General features: G+C 39.3%; 1 long non-coding RNA gene across 1 annotated transcript; it reads right to left on the bottom strand.

Annotated features, from left to right (window-relative positions):
• Window positions 1-4,922: 4,922 nt before the first annotated feature.
• Window positions 4,923-14,827, bottom strand: LOC112442329 (uncharacterized). The gene is made up of 3 exons (XR_003030427.2): window positions 14,529-14,827; window positions 8,724-8,766; window positions 4,923-5,496 (listed from the first exon to the last, which is right to left on the bottom strand). It is a non-coding gene; the product is annotated as an uncharacterized lncRNA (long non-coding RNA).
• Window positions 14,828-17,371: the final 2,544 nt, after the last annotated feature.

Genomic DNA, 17,371 nt, shown 5'->3' with positions numbered 1-17,371 from the left:
CAATGGGAAAATGAAGAACAAAGATTAAAGTTTATGAATAAAGAATGGATGGCAAAGGAACCAAGCAGACGTTTAAAATGGGGTAAGCCAGGCCTAGATCACTGGTTCTCAGCCCTGGCTGCATATTAGAATGGCCAGAGAAGCCTTTAAAAACACCTGCAAAGATTCTGATTTAATTGATATAAGGTGAGGACCCAAGCACAGCATTTTTTATAAACCTCCCTGGGGCACCTATTATGTAGCCATCTTTGAGAACCACTGACCTGGATATATTAATTATACTCTAGAATTCACAAAAACTTACAGGTATTATAGGTGGAGAACAGAAGAGGTGTCAGAGACTGAAGTTGTTATTTTTAAAAATTCAGAAAATATGGACTCCAGAAACTATAGAACAACAAACCTGACACTCTATGGAATAAATGTTCTTTGAGCACTTATGAAAAAAGGAAAGTAATGACTGCTTGGAAGCAGCACAGGTTTCCCAAAGACAAATTATTAAAAACTCATCGTGTGTGTGTGTGTGTGTGTGTGTGTGTGTGTGTGTGTATTATTATATTGGTAAGTAAGTACCTTGATTTTAGCAAGGCATTTGACAAAATGCTTTACAATATTTTTGCACAGTGGGTTTTGTTTTGTTTTGTTTTGTGTTTTTTTGGTGCAAACTGCAAAGCTATGGGTTCTCACTGAGACACTGCAGGAGTCTCTCAACAGCAGCTTCTACACTAAGGCAAATCCGAGAGGCTGGTCCCCTCATCCCACCACCACTTGAACCAGAGCAATTCTGGTTCTATATATATTTATTTATTTGAACACATTTTATTTGAGTAAAGTTTTATTGTTAAGGAACAATTTGGAAACCACTATTTCAGATGACAAGATGCAGAGTAAAGTCATGTGTTATAATGTAATAATCATTCATTAAACACTGTTCTTCAAACATTTATTGACACTGGGTTGCTCTCAAACTAAAGGAGGATCTTCATAACCTGCTGTCCTTTTATTAAAAACTCTGATGAAAACATTGAACATGGGCTTACAAAGTTTGCAGCTAAGAACAATGAATAATCTTCTAGAGATAAGAATCAAGAATAAAATAATCTCATCAGATGAAAATATAGACCAAAGCTAAGATGATAGATTTTAAGGGCAGTGTTAGGCTGCTCAGGCTTTTCTAACAAAATAATATAGATTGGGTGGCTTAGTTCTCATGGGTCTGGAAGTTGTGAAATTCAAGATCAAGGTGCCAATAGATTCGGTTCCAGGTGTGGGTTGTCTTCCTGGCTTGCAGTCAGCTGCCTTCTTGCTGCATCCTGATTTGGCTAAGAAATAGCTTTGGTATCTCTTCTTATAAAGGCACTAATTCCATCATGAGGGCCTCACACTTGTGACCTCATCTAAAACTCATTATCTTCCAGTGGCCCCACCTATCATTACATTGGGATTTAGGGCTTCAACATGTGAATTTCTAGTGGGGACACAAACTTAGTTCATAACAAAGGATACATACACACTCATACACACACAGTCTGCTGGTAGATTATAGAAAAAATATGATTTTCATAAACACAGAACTTCATAAGCAACTCATATGTAAAAGTCCTGGACTTTAAATAATCATAATTTAAAATGAATAAGAAAAGTGAGACTATTTTTAAAATTTATATATTTTAATTGGAGGATAATTACAATATTGTGATTGTTTTTGCCATACATCAATATTAATTGGCCATAGGCACACATGTGTCCCCTCCATCCTGAGCCCTCCCCACCCTATCCCTCCAGGTTGTCACAGAGCACTGTCTTTGGGTGCTCTGTGTCATACATTGGACTCAGTGGGAGAAAGAGAAGGTGGGATGTCTTGAGAGAATAGCATTGAAACATTATTATCATATGTAAAACAGATAACCAGTGGGAGTTTGCTATATGACAGAGGGGGCTAATTTTTTTTTTAAAGAGCACATTATTGTAATCTAGTTTTCCTAAGTCACAACAGGCTGAGGGCAATAATGATCACAATAATAGTAATTACTGACAAGTTATCTTTAGCTTCCCCAGGACATAATTATGTTCCACACCCTTGGACTTTCAAATCCTTTCCTAAGTTCTGGGAGCCCCTCTGGGACACCTTCCATATACTTGTAAAAGTCACCTGTCAGCTCATATTTAGGGGTGATAATAATTCACATCTCATGGGATTATTTGGATTATAGGAGTTAGGTTGTGTGAAAGCGTAGGAGACAATAAAATTCAACACATACAAAAAGTTGGGTGGTACAGAATGGGCTAACTCTTGTACACAAGATGCCACTCTGCCCACGTATACCCTGCCCCGTGTGTGAGTATGTGTCTATGCCAAGTCGCTTCAGTCCTATCTGACTCTTTGCAACCCTAGAGACTGTAGCCCGCCAGGCTCCTCTGTCCATTTGATTCTCCAGGCAAGAATACTGGAGTGGGTTGCCATGGCCTCCTCCAGAGATTCTTCCTGACCCAGGGAGCAAGTTTTGTTTTGTTTTGTTTTTTAACCACTAGCACCATCTGGGAAGTTCCACCCTGCCCCGCTGTACTCACTAAGTTGCTACTTCCATCAGCAGCTGACCCTCAGCTCTCTTCCCTAGCTGGAAGTCGCCCTTGGAGAGCCTCACCCAAGGTCACATCCCCTTGGTGTAACAGTGACAGGTGTATGTAAGACATTGGGCAGGAGGGTATAAATGCTTGAACTCCTTATCCCCACTCGGGAGAACCTTTAAGGCATCACCCCAGTTCTAGGTCTTAGCCCTGAATTTGGCTGAATCTTGTGTTGTGACTGTAAGAGCCCATCTTCTTTTTCCCTCTTCTCATCCAACTTTCTTCCTTCCATCCAAGGGTATTAATTCTAATAGCACGTACTAACATGCTTTCTTCATTTATCTTTGTCTCAGAATCTGCTTTCAGGGGAACCCAGTGACATTTCCCAATCAGCCAAAGGGGGAGCAAACTTTTTAGATGTAATTTTCCCTTTCCTTGATCTTTAGTATATTTCGTGCATGTGGGGATGCAAGAGAATGGTATCATTCATTTATTCATTTCTTAAGTGTGCATTCACTTACCAAGCACTATTACATCCTCTAGACAAAGAGATCACATGACCCCAAGGATAAGTTTCTGATCAGTTTAGGAAGAAAAGACAAGGGAAAACATTCAGATGTTAGAGAAAATCAGCCTCATGATAAGTTGCAAGCTGATGATATTAAGTGCTCTGAGCATTTAAGAGGAGGCAGCAATAGTGTGACCTGGAATGGTTTGTGAAAATTTTGAATTAGAGACTCAGAATTTTGGAGCTTGACATGATCTTAGAAATTTTCCAGCGTCAGACCTGTGTTAGAAGGTGAGGTAATTGAGTCCCAGAAAGACCAAATGACTTTCTCCAAAATCACAAAGCTAAAGTAATAGCTGAACCTTGAAGGAAGGAAGATTAAGATAGTAGATAAATCACCCCAGGTTTTCATGGACTCCCCAGTCTTCTTCAGAATAAATGCTGACTGTGAGGCTGTCCACACTCTGCAGAGGTCTTATCTTCATCTTGTCTGCAGGTGTCAGCTCTTGGGGACCATTTCTAATATATGCTCAGCACTCTGGGGTCTGCAAAGTACCCCAGGAATGGGTCTGAGGGTCCTGGTTGCTTTTCCATCCACCTCCCATACTTGCCATGGCTGGGGCATTCTGCCCGTGAACCTGCCACCTGATCCTCAGTTTCCAGATCCTGGGCTCAGCTGAAGCTGCTCTGAAGCAAAAACCACAAATCACCTCTTAACATGATCTTGATGTTATTTGAAACTTAACATTATAGCTCCCCTCTTCTGCACTCTTTCCTTGCTTTGGTATGGCATGATTTAAGTATCTCTAACAGCTCCATGATATGGTTTACAATGGTAGTATTTCAGACTGACTTTTCATCAGAAGCTTAGAAGGTGATTCACAATGATAGTGACCATTCCCTTCTGGCTGAGATTCAAAGATACCAGACAAAGGCCACGGAGGAGGATCTGTGTGTCTATTGACTAAGAGCCCTGACCAATCTTGCAGAATGAAGTGCAGTGGGAAAAGCTGAGAAATTCAGTAGAGTACTTGAAAGACACTCAGCCAGACTTCAGCGGTGCTACACTGGAAGCAATTAGAATTTTTTCGACAGTTGGTGATTTGCCAGTAGTTGGTAAATGCACTAGCTTCAGCTACCAAGACTAAATCTTAGTGTAGAAAGGCACGAGATATTTTTTAAATTTAAAAAATCATCTAAGTAGTCATTTATTAATTTATCCTGCACCTTATTTTCAGGTCCTAATTTACGAAGTAAAACAACAATTCCACAAAGCTGAAATTAGAGGAAAAAACTATTCCTACAACCCTATCATTATAACAATACAATTTTTGTATAATCCCTTCTAAGCTTTTTACATTTTCATGTGGACAGTAATAAAGACATGATATTTATTTCCTTCAGTCATTTTGTGCGTTTTCTATCTTTGTCTTCCATTGGGTGACTATGCTGTAACTAACTTAATCTTTCACTCAGAACTGACGCACTCATTCTCCTGTTTTTGAGCATTTATTGTATTTTTACTTTTCATAATTATAAATAATGTTGTAATGAACATCCTCATTATACAGCCTTTCCCACACATTGCACTTATTTCTTCGGGAGTAATTCCTCAAAGTGGAATTTCTGGTTTAAAAAGTACGAATCTCCTAAAACATACATGGACTCCAAAAGGGATCCACCAATTTACAGTTCCTTTGAATATTACTGTAGTAGGTAATTATTAATAATCCTATTACCAAAAATATGTTCCATATTTATTTTATAATCCTAAGCCAGTTCTGTTTAAGGAAATGTTGATTAAAGAAGAAATATTTCCAGAAAATTTTCCATTGGACAGGTGACAATTTTTGCTTCAAGGCATATTTTAAATATTACAGGACAGTCATCCTAGCTCCAATTTAACACTTAAAGAAAATAAGGAATGTATGTTTTTGAAGGGATTTTACAGCATGTACTGAAAAGATCATATGATATTTTTTGTTTAGTCTGTGGTATACACAGATTTTCCTCAACTGCATTAGAATAATAAACATATCAATTTAAAATATTTACTGAAAATTTGTTCTGTATAAGGCATTAGGTGGGTTAGGGAGTAGTAAAGAACAGTGCATTTCTACTCTCTGACAATAGAAAATTATCATATTGCTATTACAATTAGGGAGGTTATTTCTTTCATTTAAGTGGTTTGAATAAAATTCTTAATTTTCTAGCATGCTTATATGGAAACAGTTGTGACATCCTTAAAGAATTTCTGTGTGAGTTGATTCTGTTCAAGTTGCTTGAGTTGTACTTCTCAGGAATACTCATCAGAGAACTTCTAATTTTCATGGTGTGCTGACAAAGCTGTGCTGGCCATTGATCTCTCCTTGTTTCCATAACTGCCTTTCTTGTTAAACTCGCTAAATGGAATCTAGTGACTAGAAGAGAAAGATATCAAAGCAATTACACCAAGGGAATCATGATATAAACCAGACTCAGGTTTTTTTTAAGATTTTTTTTCATTGTCTGACACATGCACTTTTTAAAATTAAACTTTTTATTTTATATTGGAATATAGCTAATTAACAATGCAGTGATAGTTTTAGGTGGATAGTTTTAGTTCAGCCATACTTATACTTGTATTCATTCTCCAAACTCCCCTTCCATCCAGGCTGCCACATAACATTGAGCAGAGTTTCCTTTGCTATACAATAGGTCCTTGTTGGTTATGAATATTTCTTTTCTTGATGTGGACCATTTTTAAAGTCTTTATTGGGTTTGTTACAATATTGCTTCTGTTTTATGTTTTGGGTTTTTTTGGCTCCGAGGCGTGTGGGATCCTTAGCTCCCTGACCAGGGATTGAACGTGCACCCCCTGCGTTGGAAGGGGAATTCTTATCCAATGGACCACCAGGGAAGTTTCCAGACTCAATTTTAACCAATTAATTTTCTACTCACTTTTAACTCGTTTTTCTATATTCCAGATAATAAACTAGGAAAAGAATCTTTACAGGAAAGAGTTTTGAAGTACCCTCCAAACTTTTGGTGTCAAGGATTAGGAACAGTGAATTAAATTACTTAGATCTCATGTCTAGGTTTTCCCCCAAATAAAAATCACAGAGGGCCCCCTAAACCAGATGCTGAAATATGTTCACCTATTGAAGCTCAGAATTGTCTTTAGCAGGATCTGGAAAACATCCACATGTCCCTTTACCTATATTATGTGGTATTAACATCCCCCAGAGCAAATTCACCTTAGTGTTTTAATTTAGATCATGTAACATTGTGCATGAATATTACTTCCTATGAATTAGTAATTAAAAATTTCTTCTAAAATGTATACTATTGTGACTTTTAATATTCTTCTTTCTGAAGAGAGAAAAATGTAAATCAGATGAGGAGCAGTTACAATGCAACATTCAGCTACTGGCTGGGAGAGGATTGAAGAGGGAAATGAAAAAAAATGTACCAAGACTTCTAGCCCTTAGATTTAATTAAAAGCTGCTCTTTTTGTTTGCCTTTTTGGTGTGGCTGCAGATTAATATTTTTTTTCATTTTTGTATAAAATTAAAAATGCCCATTGTTGCTTTTTAGTAGATAGAAAAAAATTTAAATCGGTTTCTGAAATAATCCTTCAAACCAATAACCAGTCATTTTGAAAAAAGAAAAAGTAAAACCAACCTAAAGCAACGTGACTTAAAAATTCCTAAAAAGCTTTCATTTGACTTCTAATTATTGAAAATATCTCTAGTGATTTACTCTCAGCTTTTTACAAGGAGCCAATTTATTTACTAGTAGGAAAGGTTTGGATTGTCTCAATGTAGCATTTTCTTATTCACACTTATAGTTAAAATGCCAGTTTTCTTAATCTTGTTTTCATGACCATCTATTTCCACCTAAAATGAAGCTCATTGTACTTTGATTCAGTCAATTATTGTGTTTGTTGTGGTAGTTGTTGAACTCTTTCCTGCTGGATACACACCACAATAGGGGCCAGGAAAGAAGAATTAAATAAGTATTTGCCATAGGGAACTCATATCTAGTGGCAAAACTGGCAATAGACAATATTCCTATGACATTTAGCTTAAGGGAGATATACTAAGGGAATTTTGCTAATAAAACTATACTAGCAGAAACAGTAAGAAATTACACCATATTTATAAAACGATTTATAGAGATTATCTCCTTCAAATTTCTCAGTTTACAGATAAGGACAATTGAATGGGACTTCCCTGGTGATCCAGTGGTTGAGACTCTGAGCTACCAATGTGGGGGCACAAGTTTGATCCCTGGTCAGGGAACTAGAGCTTGCTTGCTGCAACTAAGATCCCACAAGCTCCAACTAAGACCTGGAACAGTCAAATAAATAAAAAGCAAACAAATGAAAAGCCAATAAGGACATTGAAGCTCAGACCTCACAGAGAGGGAGAGCTGAACTGGTAGAAGATCCAAATTTTCATACCTTCTAATCTCTTGTTAAAACATCACAAAGGGGCTAATTTGACCATCGTCTATGGATGCAGACTTAACTTTCTATTATCTGTAGAAATTCTAAATTGGAAATCGAACAACACATGGATGTAAAGTTTCTGTTTTTAAGTGTAGATTTTTACTATTAATCAGGTATGGTGAGACCAGCAGTTCAGGAGATGACTGGCACTGAAAAGATAGTTTGTTAGTTTCTCTAAAGAGAGAGCACAGCACAGCACACAAGGCCCCATGAAGAAGCACCAGGGTTGAACAGCAGGCTGAGGAAGCAAGAGGAAAGCTTGGGCAAGAGCCTTTACTGTGGTCTCCAGGGGAAAAAATGAGCAAGGCAGGATAAGAAGGCTTAAGATTGGCTATTTGGAATGATTTCATCATCCCTGGGTGTAGGGACTCTTTTGAACTGTCTGATACCTGGCCCTGAGATGACTAAGACAGAAGAAATATTGATCTGCAATGTAAAAGCCTGGCAGAGGAGGTGTGTATGTGGGGGGGTGGGGTGGGGTGGGGAGGTGGGATTGGTTGGTTTGTACATGTAAGTTGTGCTTATAGGAGGTTCTTTTGCTTTTGAAAGTAATTAACTGGCCCTGGGAAGGGCAGTCTTCCCCTGGTTAGCAAGGCCCCAGATGCCAGAGAATCAAGAATACAGAAAATATAGTTAACACAATCTTTCTATCAAGAAACATGCATTTTGTTCTCTGGGATATGGGGCTGCTCTTTAAGACAGACAGTCAGATTATCAAGACTACAACTGCCTATGATGAAGTTCTTAGTTTGGTTTGTTTTTGCTTAAGCCAGAGCATCGTTATACAATCTTGTCTCTCTTTAGTCAAGATGCTAAATATTCCTGGAGCTGTATATCATTTGAACTTTGGCAATAACTTGAGCTCTCCAAATAAAAGTGATAATATAAACCTCCAAAATACATTTATTTCTATGACTAGTAATTACATCCCCACACTTAGAAGGATAGATTTGTTAATCTAGTTTAGGAAAAATAGCATACTGAGTGGGAAAAAACCTTTAAGTAGATTACATATTACAACAGGTTATACTTAAAAAGTACACCAATAAGTTCATATTTTGAAATTTGGAAAAATTTTTGTTATAAAAACAGTTCCAGGACTCCCCTGGCAATCCAGTGGTTAAGACATCACCTTCCAATGCAGGGGGTACAGACCTGATCCTTGGTCAGAGAGCTAAGATCCCAACATGATTCATGGCTAAAAAGCAAAACATAAAACAGAATCAATATTGTAATTCAATAAGACTTTAAAAGTGGTCCACGTTAAAAAAAAAAACTTAAACAAACAAACAACAGTTCCAACAAATGAATGGTAGGGCCTCAGTTAGCCACCTTTTTCATATTTAAAACAAACATAGTTAAACTTTGGAGAAGGCAATGGCACCCCACTCCAGTACTCTTGCCTGGAAAATCCCATGGGAGGAGGAGCCTGGTAGGCTGCAGTCCATGGGGTCGCTAAGAGTCAGACACGACTGAGAGACTTCACTTTCACTTTCCACTTACATGCATTGGAGAAGGAAATGGCAACCCACTCCAGTGTTCTTGCCTGGAGAATCCCAGGGATGGGGAAGCCTGGTGGGCTGCCATCTATGGGGTCGCATAGAGTCAGACACAACTGAAGTGACTTAGCTTAGCTAGTTAAACTTTGAATTCTGTGGCTCAAGAATTTAACTACCTAAAATTTTGAGAGGAGGAATGTTTGTTGTATGGGAGAAGAGAAAGATGGATGTATTTGTGGAAAGCATACCTATCTGTGAAACAGACATCATTAGGTTTTCAAGCTGGTTTTAGAAAAGGCAGAGGAACCAGAGATCAAATTGCCAACATCTGCTGGATCATCGAAAAAGCAAGAGACTTCCAGAAAAACATCTATTTCTGCTTTGTTGACTATGCCAAAGCCTTTGACTGTGTGGATCACAATAAACTGTGGAAAATTCTGAAAGAGACGGGAATACCAGACCACCTGATCTGCCTCTTGAGAAATTTGTATGCAGGTCAGAAAGCAACAGTTAGAACTGGACATGGAACAACAGACTGGTTCCAAATAGGAAAAGGAGTTCGTCAAGGCTGTATATTGTCACCCTGCTTATTTAACTTCTATGCAGAGTACATCATGAGAAACGCTGGACTGGAAGAAACACAAGTTGGAATCAAGATTGCTGGGAGAAATATCAATAACCTCAGATATGCAGATGACACCACCCTTATGGCAGAAAGTGAAGAGGAACTAAAAAGCCTCTTGATGAAAGTGAAAGTGGAGAGTGAAAAAGTTGGCTTAAAGCTCAACATTCAGAAAATGAAGATCACGGCATTCGGTCCCATCACTTCATGGAAAATAGATGGGGAAACAGTGGAAACAGTGTCAGACTTTATTTTGGGGGGCTCCAAAATCACTGCAGATGGTGACTGCAGCCATGAAATTAAAAGACGCTTACTCCTTGGAAGGAAGGTTATGACCAACCTAGATAGCATACTGAAAAGCAGAGACATTACTTTGCCAACAAAGGTTCATCTAGTCAAGGCTATGGTTTTTCCTGTGGTCATGTATGGATGTGAGAGTGGGACTGTGAAGAAAGTTGAGCACGGAAGAATTGATGCTTTTGAACTGTGATGTTGGAGAAGACTCTTGAGAGTCCCTTGGACTGCAAGGAGATCCAACCAGTCCATTCTGAAGAAGATCAGCCCTGGGTGTTCTTTGGAAGGAATGATGCTAAAGCTGAAACTCCAGTACTTTGGCCACCTCATGCGAAGAGTTGACTCATTGGAAAAGACTCTGATGCTGGGAGGGATTGGGGGCAGGAGGAGAAGGGGAGGACAGAAGATGAGATGGCTGGATGGCATCACTGACTCGATGGACGTGAGTCTGAGTGAACTCCAGGAGTTGGTGATGGACAGGGAGGCCTGGCGTGCTACAATTCATGGGGTTGCAAAGAGTTGGACATGACTGAGCAACTGAACTGAACTGAACTGAGGTTTTATACTGACTCTAGTAATACTTCTCCCACAAACTCCAATGCAACCTAATCCAACCTAATGTAAGACCATGTATGTATTTCTCCTCCCATTCTCAGTTATCCAGTCCCCCTCGATACTTCTTACACCCAGAAATGTACCCATTCAATTGCACCTGCTTTAAAAGCATTATTTCTCCTTTCCTTCTGAATCAACATTCATCCATCAACCATCACGTGCTCAGTCGTGTCTGACTCTGTGATCCCATGGACTGTAGCCCACCAGCCTCCTTTGGCCATGGGATTTTTCAGGCAAGCATATTGAAATGGGTTGCTATTTCCTCTTCCAGGGGATCTTCCTGACCCAGGGATCAAACTCTCATCTTCTGCATCCCCAGCATTGTAAGCGATTCTTTACCACTTGAGCATAGGGAAGTCCAATCAACATCCTAATGGAGTGTAATTAGATGTTAGGGGGAAAGCAACCTTCTCAAACTAAACCACAGAAAAATATAAAATGTTACTAATCTCCTTATCCTTCCAAAGTATTTGAGTTTAAGAAGAGGATACTTTTGTCCTAAATAAAACTTCAGTGGTGGGAAGAGGTGAGGTGTTTATCTTCAACAATGGAATGTGTAAGGTATAGATGTCATTATATAACTCTTGACAGGGAACTATCAGGTAAGCATGTAACAACTTACTAATAACAGACCCTTCCCTGAGGCTCCTTTGCATACTAATTGTTAAAGGCTCTGAGAAATTCTATCCTGAGGAAACCACTTTAACCATAATCAGTTCAGCTTCCTAATACTAGTTCTATTTCCCACTGTGTCTTCTCTTTTTCTAAGTCTAAATAAACATATTTTCTAAGGTCAGGAAGCAACAGTTAGAACTGGACATGGAACAACAGACTGGTTCCAAATAGGAAAAGGAGTTCGTCAAGGCTGTATATTGTCACCCTGCTTATTTAACTTATATGCAGAGTACATCATGAGAAACGCTGGGCTGGAAGAAGCACAAGCTGGAATCAAGATTGTCGGGAAAAATATCAATAACCTCAGATATGCAGATGACACCACCCTTATGGCAGAAAGTGAAGAGGAACTAAAAAGCCTCTTGATGAAAGTGAAAGTGGAGAGTGAAAAAGTTGGCTTAAAGCTCAACATTCAGAAAACGAAGATCATGGCATCCGGTCCCATCACTTCATGGGAAATAGATGGGGAAACAGTGGAAACAGTGTCAGACTTTATTTTGGGGGGCTCCAAAATCACTGCAGATGGTGACTGCAGCCATGAAATTAAAAGACGCTTACTCCTTGGAAGGAAAGTTATGACCAACCTAGATAGCATATTGAAAAGCAGAGGCATTACTTTGCCAACAAAGGTTCATCTAGTCAAGGCTATGGTTTTTCCTGTGGTCATGTATGGATGTGAGAGTTGGACTGTGAAGAAGGCTGAGAGCCGAAGAATTGATGCTTTTGAACTGTGGTGTTGGAGAAGACTCTTGAGAGTCCCTTGGACTGCAAGGAGATCCAACCAGTCCATTCTGAAGAAGATCAGCCCTGGGTGTTCTTTGGAAGGAATGATGCTAAAGCTGAAACTCCAGTACTTTGGCCACCTCATGCGAAGAGTTGACTCATTGGAAAAGACTCTGATGCTGGGAGGGATTGGGGGCAGGAGGAGAAGGGGAGGACAGAAGATGAGATGGCTGGATGGCATCACTGACTTGATGGGCGTGAGTCTGAGTGAACTCCGGGATTTGGTGATGGACAGGGAGGCCTGGCGTGCTGCAATTCATGGGGTCGCAAAGAGTCGGACATGACTGATCGACTGAACTGAACTGAACTGAAGAGAGCCTAATTTTTCCATAATTGTTTCCATGGTGCCTGTGTGCTAATTTGCTTCAGTAGTGTCTAAGTCTTTGCAACCCCTGGACTCTACCCCACCAGGCTCCTCTGTCCATGGGATTCTCCAGGCAAGAATACTGGAGTGAGTTGACATTTTCTTCTCCAGGGGAACTTCCCAATCCAGGGATAGAACTCGGGTCTCCCACATTGCAGGCAGATTGTTTACTATCTGAGCCACCAGGGAAGTTTCCTCAGTAGAGACAAAGGATTTTAAAGGAGGGGCTAAGAGCAGGGGGACAGCTGCTATTTTTAAAGGAGGATGGTTATGGTAAAAGGAATACCTTAGAGCTGTGGGAACAATAAACTTAATGTGTCTTAACAATTACATCATATGAGGACTACGTTAACCAGTGGCAGCCTGTATACAGGGAAAAGGAGAAGACAACTCAGTGTGGAAACTGAAGTACAGATTGGGTTGTTTAGGTAGCAACGCAATATCAAATCCATCTTCCAAGTTTGCTAGAGATAATCCATTGGCAGCTGAGGCACCCAAACATTCTCAGCAGCTCTCTGGAGTCATTAGTCTGAAATTCAGCAATGAAGAAACTCTTTATTTGGCAGGGAGGGCATCTTAGTTCCCTACTGGGCTAAACTCACATCCCTTGCATTGGAAACATGGATTCTTAACCACTGGACCACTAGGGAAGTCACCAGCACTGAAGAAATTCTGCTTAGAAAGATCCCTATGCCAATGTTGTTTTTCTCCTTCACCATGAGGGTACTAGTCATTTGCTGCTTGTTATTGTGAACTAGATGGCCTCATCTAGTTTTTTTCTTTCAAAAAAGGCAGGCTTGGAAACTAGTTTACAGATCATTTATGTGTGGGCTACCATTTGTTACAGAGACGAGAAAGTCACTGAAAAAGTCCTTGCTTTTTGTAATTTTCATTTTCTTGATTTCATATGAGGTCAAGTAGTTAAAAAGCTAATAAAATAGTGCAGAGTGAGAGAGCTCTTGGCTTACACTTGCTCCTTAAAATGAAAAAACATTGTATACAAGTTCATCAAATAACTCATTAACCTGACGGTTATTAGTCTTCCTCTCTTCTCAGTAGTTACTTACACTTTTCCTTTTACCTACATCCTTATAAACTTCCTGTAGTGAAGACACAAAGAACAAACACAACAACAACAAAACCCACATAAAACCAAGGGGAAAAACACACCTTTGCATTCTGAAACATAAGAATTCTACCTAATTTAAAATTTCTGCCAATAATTTCACCAGAAGAATGTGCCAAATAAGTGAATATTTTTAGTTCCATGAGCTAAACAGCAGATACAGATCTGTGATTGGAGCTAAACAATCTGTTAGCTAAATATTTTAAAATCATGAATACCGTTTCCTCCTAATACACAGCATTAAATCCTTTTCTGAGCTGAGAATAATTCTATCAGTAAATTCTGTTGTTTTTTTGTGGATAGTTCACTAGTTTGTTGAAAAGGATGCTAACCTTTTCAACTAGCCAGTGGATACCGTGGTGGGTAATTCCTGTTTCTGTAGACTTCAGTTGACAGCTAGTTTACAATAGCCTGTCGTTTTGACCTGAGTCTTGAATTTTATCATCTGTATCATGGTTCTTGTCAAAGAATTGCATTTTTAAAGGAAGCCATTTATAACTCCAAAACAATATTAATTCCTTCTCCTCATCATTGTCATTCTCTATCTGATGAGAAAAGATCTGAGAGATGCTTCCTTAATTTGGCATGGTATCATTCTAAAATCTTAAATAATGTTGTCATACAAATTGATATTGTATTCTATTGAGTAACTCAATACTTTTTTTGTATTTGTTTGACAAAATGAGTCATTGATTAAATACTGTGATTCAGTTATTTCTGAAAAATAAGAAAACTGACTTTCTTCTCTAGGTTTGTTTAATAAGAGTCATTTAAATTGCAAAAGAGCTACCCTCAAGAGACTCCTGCCAGTTCTTTCTATTTTAATGAGAGCATGAAATAATATTAAAGAAAACTAGGACAAATTGTGGGAAATTTTCTACCAAATCATAGAATTATCAAATGCTATCTTAGTCTGCTTGGTCTGCTATAACAAAATGTGATAGACTGGGTGTTTCATAAACAATAGAAATGTATTTCTCACAATTCTGGTTACTAGAGTCCAAGATCAAGGCACAAGCAGATGTGGTGTCTGGTACCCGCTTCCTGGTTCATGATGGGAGAGGAATCTCTGGAATCTTTTGTAAGGGCACTAATCCTTACATAAGAGCTCCACCTTTGTGACCTAATCACCTTTCAAAATTCCCATCTTCAAATACCATCACACTGAGGATTAGGTTTCAACATATGAATTCTGGGGGGAGTGGGGACACAAACTTCCAGTCCATAGCAAATACAAAATAAGACATTATGTAAATTGTATTTTCAATCAATCTTTTCTTCAACGCTATCTACAGACTTTCAATTCATTTAAAATTACTTTTTAAGCTCTCAGTCATGGAGACAAAGGTATATTTTACTGGGATCTTTGGCCTCAAGAAGTTTGTAATTTGGTGTTTTGTTTTACTGCGGGGTGTGAATGTGTGTGTGTGTAGCTCCACAAACTCCTACTTTGAAGTTGATTCTATTATCTATTACGGCCTGGTGGCTTGATCTGACTTTTGTGATTTGTAGTACAGATCTGTGGTCTTAGAGATGGAGACCATGCTATAATATGAGCATTCCTGTTCACCTTCTGTACTGTGCATTCATTTCATACTCAATTCATATAAAACACTGTAAATGCAACCATTTTTAGACTCACTCTTTTTTGTATTTCTGCCTCTCAGATTCAACATGTGCTTAAAATTGCCTTGTCCAAAGAACGCAAGTGGCTGAGGTTAAGCATTCAGGTGGCAGAAATAAACCCACATACTTATGGTCAATCTATGACAAAGAAGTTAAGAATATACAATGGAGAAAGACAGTCTCTTCAATAAGTGGTACTGAGAAAACTGGATAGCCACATATAAAAGAACAAAACTGAAAGATTTTCTCACACCATAAACAGAAATGAACTCCAAATGGATTAAAGACCTAATGTAATACTGAGTACTATAAAACTCCTAGAAGAATATATAGGCTGAACACTCTGATGTGTATCACAGCAATATCTTTTTGGATCCATCTCTTAGACTAATGGGGCTACCCTGGTGGTTCAGTGATAAAGAATCAGTCTGCCAATGCAGCAGATGCGAGTTTGACCCCTGGGTCAGGAAGATACCCTGGAGAAAGAAATGGCAACTCACTTCAGTATTCTTGCCTGAAAATCCCGTGGACAGAGGGGCCTGGAGGGCTACAGTCCCTGGGGTCCAAAAGAATCAGGTATGACTTAGTGACTGCAGCAACACCCACCTGCTGCTGCTGCTGCTAAGATGCTTCAGTTGTGTCCGACTCTGTGCGACCCCATAGACGGCAGCCCACCAGGCTCCCCCGTCCCTGGGATTCTCCAGGCAAGAACACTGGAGTGGGTTGCCATTTCCTTCTCCAATGCATGAAAGTGAAAAGTGAAAGTGAAGTCGCTCAGTCGTGCCCAACTTTCAGCAACCCCATGGACTGGAGCCTACTAGGCTCCTCCGTCCATGGGATTTTCCAGGCAAGAGTACTGGAGTGGGGGTGCCATGGCCTTCTCCGAACAACCACCTAGACTAATGGAAATAAAAACAAAAATAAACATGTTGGACTTAATTAAACTTAAAAGCTTTCACACAGGAAAGGAAACTGTAAACAAAACAAAAAGACAACCTACATAATGGAAGAAAATATTTGTGGATGATGTGATAGACAAGGAATTAATATCTAAATAATACAAACAGCTTATACAGCTTAATATTTAAAAAAAAAAACCCAACCACTCAATCAAAAAATGAGCAGAAGGTCAAAATAGACATTTATCCAAAGATGGCCAAAAGGCCCATGTAAAGATTCTCAACACTGCTAATTATTAGAGAAATGTGAATCAATACTACCTCATAATAGTCACACTGACCACCATCAAGAAGTTTACGAATAATAGCCTTGGAGAGGGTGTAGAGAAACAGTACTCCTCCTACACTGTATGTGGGGATGTAAATTGATACATGGAGAACAGTATGGAAGTTTCTTTAAAAACTGAAAATGGAGCTACTGCATGACCCTGCAATCCCACTCCTGGGCGTGTATCCAGAGACCATAATTTGAAAAGATACATGCACCACAGTGTTCACCGCAGGCACTATTTACAATAGCCAGGACACGAAAGCAACCTAAGTGCCCACTGATGCTGAATGCATGAAATAAGGTGTGGTACATATACACAGTAGAATATTAGCCATAAAAAGAATGAAGTAATGCCATTTGCAGCAACATGGATGAATTTACAGATTATCTTACTAACTGAAGTAAGCCAGACAAAGACAAAGCCAGACTTCTATGTGGAATCTGAAAAAAATAAAATGATACAAATGAACTTACATACAAAAAAGAAATAGATCCACAGATAGGAAACAAAATTACAGTTACGAAAAAGGAAAGGAGAGGAGGGGATAAATTAGGAGTTTGGGATTAATGGAGCTTCCCTGATGGCTCAGACAGAAAGAATCCACCTGTAATGCGGGAGATTCGAGTTCAATCCCTGGTTTGGGAAGATCCCCTGGGGAAGGGAATGGCAACCCACTCCAATATTCTTGCCTGGAGAATTCCATGGACAGAGGAGACTGGCAGGATACAGTCCCTGGCGTCACAAAGAGTCAGACATGACTGAGCAACCAATATGTTCAGGATTAACATATACACACTGCTGCTGCTGCTGCTAAGTCGCTTCAGTCGTGTCTGACTCTGGGCGACCCCAGAGATGGCAGCCTACCAGGCTCTGCCGTCCCTGGGACTCTCCAGGCAAGAACACTGGAGTTTCCTTTTCAACACTGGAGTTGCCATTTCCTTCTCCAATACATGAAAGTGAAAAGTGAA

Source organism: Bos taurus, chromosome 2, assembly GCF_002263795.3.
Source record: "Bos taurus isolate L1 Dominette 01449 registration number 42190680 breed Hereford chromosome 2, ARS-UCD2.0, whole genome shotgun sequence".
Lineage (NCBI taxonomy): Eukaryota > Metazoa > Chordata > Mammalia > Artiodactyla > Bovidae > Bos > Bos taurus.
Note: the sequence above shows the minus strand (reverse complement) of the source record. Positions and strands in the feature narration are given on the sequence as shown.